This window comes from Peromyscus eremicus, chromosome 3 (assembly GCF_949786415.1).
Source record: "Peromyscus eremicus chromosome 3, PerEre_H2_v1, whole genome shotgun sequence".
NCBI lineage: Eukaryota > Metazoa > Chordata > Mammalia > Rodentia > Cricetidae > Peromyscus > Peromyscus eremicus.
The window spans coordinates 144912581-144919694 of record NC_081418.1 but is presented as its reverse complement, the minus strand read 5'-3'; the positions used below and the strand labels follow the sequence as shown (position 1 = coordinate 144919694).

Here is a 7114-nt window from a genome sequence, read left to right as displayed (position 1 = left end):
AAGTATGTTTTATTCTATTAATGTATTCTATGGGTTATTCTTTAATTGTCTCCCCATGAGAACGTAAGTTCCCCTGGACAGCAGAGGTTTGACTTTCATGTACCTTGGTGCCCCTAAAACTGTGTGGTAGAGAAATATTCAGCAAACAGTGTCAAATGAGTAAGTGTGACCCTCTTTTTCTCTTGGATAAATCATGTACATTTTTTAATTTTTGATATTGTAATACAACTACATTTCTCTCTTCCTTTTCCTCCCTCCAAACTCTACCACCGCCCCCCACCACACACACATTTAAAATTCCTGACCTTTTCCCCATTATCACATGTATCTATATAGACATATATATGCACACATATGTACATGAATATATATTTTCCTAAATATAATCACCTTGCTCTGTGTAATGTTACTCGTATGTTGTTTTAGGACTGTTTTGGTACTAACTGACAACCAATTGGTATGCTCTTCTATAACCATAACTTCACCATCACTGAGTAGTTAGATCGGTTTTCAGTACCTGGCATGGTTTTCCTCTTGTTGAGTGGGTCTTAGCTCCAATTAGAGAGTATTTTTACTTATAGTACAACAGTCCACTGTATTTAAAGGATTGTCTTCCACTTACATATTATCTTGAAATTTATAAAATGGCTCTGTTTGGGGGTTTCTTAACTTTGCTGACTTTAATTATGTACTGTTTTCCTGTTTGTTTGCTTGTGTATTTGTTTGGGTTTTTTATTACTGGTGAGATAAACTTACTATGTAGCCATGTAGCCCAGGCTGACCTCAAATCTGAGATTCTCTTGGCTCAGCCTTCTGAATGCTGGATTCCAGGCATTCACCCTGTCTTAGTTAGGGTTACTATTGCTGTGATGAAACACCATGACCAAAGCACCTTGAGGAGGAAAGGGTTTATTTGGCTTACGTGTCATAGGGCATTGAGGGAAGCCATGGCAGGAAATCAAACAGAGCAAAGACCTAGAGGTAAGAGCTGATGAAGAGGCCATGGAAGGATGCTGCTTATAGGCTTGCTCAGCCTACATTTTTATAGAATCAAGGACCACCAGCCCACAATGGACTCAGCCCTCCCTCAGTAATCGCTAATTAAGAAAATGCCGTATATGGCTTACCTGCAGCCCAATCTTATGGAGGCTTTTTTTTCTTCCTAGTTGAGGTTCTTTCCTCTCAGTTGAAGTTGACATAAAACTGTCCAGCAGACCTCACATCCCCCGCTGTATCTCTTCTTCTACTTTTTCTAGGTTAGTCTGTTTTCTCACACCCTATGACCACCACCCACCCCTTGGTCACTCCAGTTCTAATTACCCTAGGGACCAAACGCAGTCCCTGGCAGTGACTTTCAAACTGAACTGGAGACCATGTAGCATATTTGGACGAAGACAGAGTTATTACCGTCTTTTCCAAGTGACTTGGTTGAGGTAGCAAGCACTAAGTGTATTGATACAAATACTGGTTATCGAATATTAGTCTAAATGAGCACGCACTTTTTGACTGTGGTCAGAGGAGCATGTAGAGTAAGTGAGACATAGAACACTGCAACTGTTTCTTCAGAAGCTTTGCATATGGCATTGGCAGCTTGTTCTCATTTAAATGACTTCACAAACCATTTCCTCAAATAGCTACAAAGTCAATTTTAGCATATATGGGATTATCACAGATTTCTGCGTTTGATGATGAATTAATGAAGTTGAATTTTCTTTTGCAATCTGCATTCCTAGATATAACCAATGGTGGTGGGGATTTTGTTGTTGTTGTTGTTTTGTTTTACATTTTTTACTTCATTTGAAGGTTTGTGGTTCAATACACAGCAACATCTTAAAACTGGAACCAATAAATAAAGCTCCAAAAATGTCTGAAAATAAATTATTTAAATTTAGCACCAAGTATATACATTTAACTTTCAGAGTTTCTACTCTGCATTTCCTGCCAGCAAATTGTCTTACCAGGAAAAAAGAGAGAGAGAGAGAAAGAAAGAAAGAAAGAAAGAAAGCTGGCAGGGGCCTCACAGAAGCAGAAGTTAGTAGTACACACTAAAGCCTATACAAATTTATTACTACTCTTTGGGGGCTCCACGTCTCTCCCTAAGATTGTGGCTTTTAAACACACACACACACAATTATTCATAGCACGCATGGCCATGCGGACCATCCCCCAGCATGCACACTCATGCATCTCATGTCACATGGGCTGGTTTGCTGCACATGTGTCATTAATTGTCAAGAATGCTGCTCAGAGTTGGCTGATCAGAAGATAGGCAGCGCAAAGGAACAGGATTTGAGACAGCCCAGGGTTTCCTCTTCAAGTAGGTTTAAAACATTTCTCTCTCTCTCTCTCACTAACTTCCTTCCTGTTCTAACTGCCAGTACTCAGAAGTCAGAGTTGAGAGGCAGAGGTACCCGACAGAGACGCCCGAACGTAAGTTAAATGCCTGAGGTGGGGGAGGCTGCAGGTGGGCGCTCGGAGCGGTGCAGGAAATCTCAGAACCAAGCTCCTGCCCCTGCTAATGAGCTGCTGCTGTTTTTCAGAAGGGTGTTTCTTTAAACCAAACTTCACGATAAGAAAGTGCTAAAGAGATTGCTGGAGCAGAAAAGGGGAAGTCAGAGCTGGGAATGGTAGACTAGCTGGAGGAGGTAGGGCCGAGGACCCTGCTACCAGAATGTTCTAGAGAAGGGCTTTGGGAATTCCTGGAATGGGGGGCCACTGGGCTGTTTCCTTGCGTGGCAGGAGCTGGAATTTGGCCAAGCCTAGGAACAGAAAAACTGTACCTCTGCGCTGTGTTGGTGGATGATGGGTTGTGCTGGGGTGGGGCTGTACGGTTTCCTGTTTTTAAGCACACTTTACAGAGACTATTTGAAAAGAGAGAAAAAAAATGTGTTTCAGAGCTGTCAAATACTAAGCCATTAGCAAAAGCGGAGGATTAAATTCCTGCAGTGGGATGGGCAGAAAGATATTCGCACTTACTGCCCAAAACAGCCCTTTATATCAGGGACAGCCGAAGCAAACCCGGAAGATGATGCGGGGAAGGTTGTTAGAGAGACAGGCTGGGAGACTTTGGGCTGAACTGTGAGTGGCCGCCAGGCTGGCCTGGCTGAACTTTGGCCTCATTAGAAGTGCTTTAGGGATGACTTGACATGCTCTCCTCTCTTTATCACTTTGCAGGCAGCCTGTCCTAAAGTCCCCATCTGGGGTAACTGGTGACATAGGTCTGAGAAACCCTGAGCAATTTTTCCCTGCAACTGAGGGAGGTAGACTACACTCGCAGGCAGGTCCCCTGACCGTCCTTTCACAGAGACACCAAGAGCCTGCCGAAGTCAGGGGGGGAGCGCACATAGAGAAGTTCACTCACATGAGAACTCCAGAAGAGATCAGTGGTGGCCTGCTGGCTGGAAATTTGTCACCAGCAGGTGTCAATCATCTTCTCATTTCTTTCTGTGGAAAGAGTGGATCCCTGCCAGTTTCAAATATAGCACGTTTGGAGACAAAACCAGCTTATTCCTGTGTGAGACCTGTAGGTTTCTGATAGAACAGTGATCCACGCTCCATCCACCCTGCCCAGACTCAGCCGGTGAGGAACAACCGTGGCTAGTCAGCCTAAACCTCATGGGCATCTTCCAGCCCTTGGAATTTGGTCCCTCCCCATTTGCGGGAGCACGGGTCTGTCCCTAGGGAGACGTGCCTTGAGCAGTCTCTCGGTTTGGTTTTCACTGGAAGCTCAGAAAAAGAGAGTTATTCTGAGGGGAATTCATGGGAATACAATATGTGCTGAACTTCAGCTAGCAGGAAGGGAGAAGCCCTGTGAGGTGAAAAGCAAGCAGAGAGAAGACAGCCAGCCTTGGCTCAGAGTCTTCTCTGTGCCAAGCTGCTTGGTATTGAGAGACTCAAGATTTTCCTACTGAGCGGTGGGGAAGGTTGTTATTAAGAACCGGAAGTGTTCTGTAGTTTGACTGAAGTCATGTAGCTGGTACAATAAAAGAACCATAGCCTTAGAAAACGCCCCCGGAAGAAGTCCCCGACCCCCGACCCGACACCCACCCACCGCCACCCCCGCACCCCGCCATGCGGAATGCCTTTGTTTGGTAGGGCGGCATCCCTGCTCTGTCAGGGACTGTGTTGGTGGATGGTGAGCTGGAGTCTCATGTAGACTCTACAGTGGCGGGTCCCAGGTCTTGCTGGCTTCTGGAACATCGGCACGTTCATCCATACAATAAGCTCTTACCAATTTGTCCTTTATTGATAACACTCTGATTTCCTCAGCCAAAGCTGCCTAAAGCTCCACCAGGTCTTCCCTGGGGGTCTGATAACCTGAGCTCAACTGGTCCTGAAACGGTCTTTGACTTCTAACGCCTCATTCATTTAAAACCTCGGTGACTATGTTGTTACTTGAGTCTAGTTTTTTGATTAGTCATGGCTTCCAGAGCACAACTGTCTTTGAAGATTAAAGTATTATTTGTGAAAGAAGAGCGTCACAAGGTGGGCAGTTGGAGAAGCACTGTAATTCTTATCCCCTCCTGCACCAAACCCAGGGCTGGAAGAGCACCATAGGAATGCAGAGGCGGGAACAACAGGGCTGTTTCTCTCAGGAAGGGAAAGGTGAACTTCCGTTTCTGGGAAGTAGCGGTGCACAGCTTTAATCCAAGCATTTGGGAGGCCGAGGTTTCTCTGTGAGTTCTAGGTCTGCCAGGGCTACATAGTGAGATCCTGTCTTTAGAAAAAAAAAAAAAAGGTGGTGGTGGGGGATTTTGAAAATAGAAAGATAAAGAATTCTGTTTCTAGAACTATGTCCCCTTCTGGACAGATCACAACCTCCATTGCATCATACAAGATGGGTCCCTCTCAGTCACTAGCTTGGATCTTCTCATCCAGTTTTAGAGTTCGGACTGTCTATGCAGCTGACTTGGTAGAGAGTGGCCTTCCGGTGCCAGGAAGTGCCAAATCTTCTATGTTGCTAGAAATGCTGAAGGACTGGAGCTTACTCCAGAAGCAACCAAGAGGCCTTGTGGATGATCTGGGAAATAAGCCGGGGCCTCCTGAGACCAGGCAGCAGTCTCAATTAGCTGTGAGACCTGCAGCATTCAGAAAGAAGCATTCAGAAAGAAGCCCTACTGTGGGAAATCCCCTGCTCCAGCACCACCCCACTCCACCCCACCCCCACACCTCTCCCTTTCTCTACTTGCTACCTCTTCCTTGTAGTGACTCAGACGTGCAGGGTAACACCCTAGCCGGCCCAGCCTTTCAACCTAGTTAAATCTCCCCTGCCTTTTCCTCCAGAGCCAGAGGGAGTTTCTCCATCAATTGCTCTGCATCTACTGACTCATCTTACCATTCAGAGTGAGCGCTGCCTTCAGGCAAGCAAAGATTCAATAAATAAAATCTAAAATTCAATTGTTAATATGAGGTATTTCAAAACAATACAGTAGCTATCGTCCTATTTTTACATTCGACTCCACTTATAAACAATCCTCAGAAGTCCCTGATCTTCGGGTCTCCTCCTTACTCCTCAGAAAAAAGACTACAAATTGAGGAGGAAGGGCTGGACTCAGTTTATACCCAGGAGAAGCATTTGGCACTTAGGCAGCTACATACCACAAAACACATAGTGTCAGGGCAAGGAAAGGAATTAATATTTATTGAGCATCTACTGGCCAGTATAGTTCACAACTCACATTTTCTTCAACCTTTCAGTGCCAGGAGGGAGAATCCGTTTTCCTACATCACTGGTAGATGTTAAAAGCTTACTTAGAGCTGTAAGAAGTTGGTTGCAGAGCTAGGCTTTGAGCTGGCCTGACTTTGTCAAAGCCCATGCTTTATCAAACATGAAGGTCGCTTCACTAAATTAGCCAGGGACAGGATTTACTTCCCACAAATGAAGAATCTAATTTATTTTTATGGCCAACAACTCATATGAAGCTATATTAATATCCATACATGTGTGTGTTGGCCTGAGGTTCAGTTGTATTTACTATTTTCTGTTTCTGTAACATGTAGCTCCCTCACAATGCCTGGTGATTCCTTTCAATAATTCACGAGCTGCACCAAGCACGTAATTGCTAAGTTTTGGTTCACAAGAGTTCAGTAACTATTTGCAGCTGTTTTTATGATAGTCTTTGTTATGCAAAGGGTTTAGATAAAGAAAAATGATTTACATTTAAGGGGAAAAAGGTAAGTTACATAAAATGTAAAATGTGGCACCTTTCAGAAAGTCACAGGAAATTTAAATAATTAAATGCTGGTATTATTCTCTCCCACACACAAATGAGATAAGGTAACTGAATAGTAGCTAGGTGTCACACAATTTCAGGCAGGGAGATTCTTGCAGAGACAGGCTGGGGACAGTAGACCATCTAGAGACCATGTGCCCTAGTCCCCCATCTCTCAAGATAAGTAAAGTAGAGTCCTCAAGGCTGAAACATGTGCCTAAGAGTTCACTGTGAGGGAGCCAGAACTAACCTGCATGTGTGATGGGGACTGTTCAGTATGGAGATAAACACCCCCAAATCACACAGATCTAACCACAAGCCACATGCCCATACTTACGAGGCATGGATATCACCTGATGACCTCTGCTTCTGTATATCTAACATCTGGATGAATAAATACAGTCTTGACTTCGAAGTTCAATCTCAATGATCCAGCAGAGCCTCAGGGGGGAAGAGCTTCCTCTGTAGCAATTAACCGCACTGCATTCACCAGGAAGTTACAGGTTCAAGGTCATATTTCCAACCTACAGCTCTTAGGCCATGATAAAGACTACCAAGGGCTTCAGAGTCCATGAATCTATTGACTAAAGGAATAAAGACTTATATCTTGATTCTTTTCCTCTTTGGACTAAAGACCATGATGTTTGTCATATTTTTAAAGAGTTTTTTATTTTTATATGTATGGATGTTTTGCATGAATGTTTGTGTGTGGACCCCAGTAGCAAGAAGAGGGTGATGGATCTTCCAGACGTAGAGTTCCAGATGGTTATGAGTTGCCTGGGTGCTGGGAATCAAAACCAGGTCCTCGGCAAGTGCAGCCAGTGCTCTTAACAACTGAATCATCTCAGCCCCTGCTTAGCAGTTTTTTTTAAGAGTCCTATCATCTCCCAAAAGATGACGGA

General features: G+C 44.3%; 1 protein-coding gene across 1 annotated transcript in view; it reads left to right on the top strand.

The window, feature by feature from the left end:
• Positions 1-2323: 2323 nt before the first annotated feature.
• Arhgdib (Rho GDP dissociation inhibitor beta) overlaps positions 2324-7114 on the top strand; it is an 18897-nt gene continuing 14106 nt past the window's right edge. Inside the window, 1 exon segment of the mRNA XM_059256979.1 lies at positions 2324-2430. The gene's annotated coding sequence lies outside the window, so the exon portion shown is untranslated.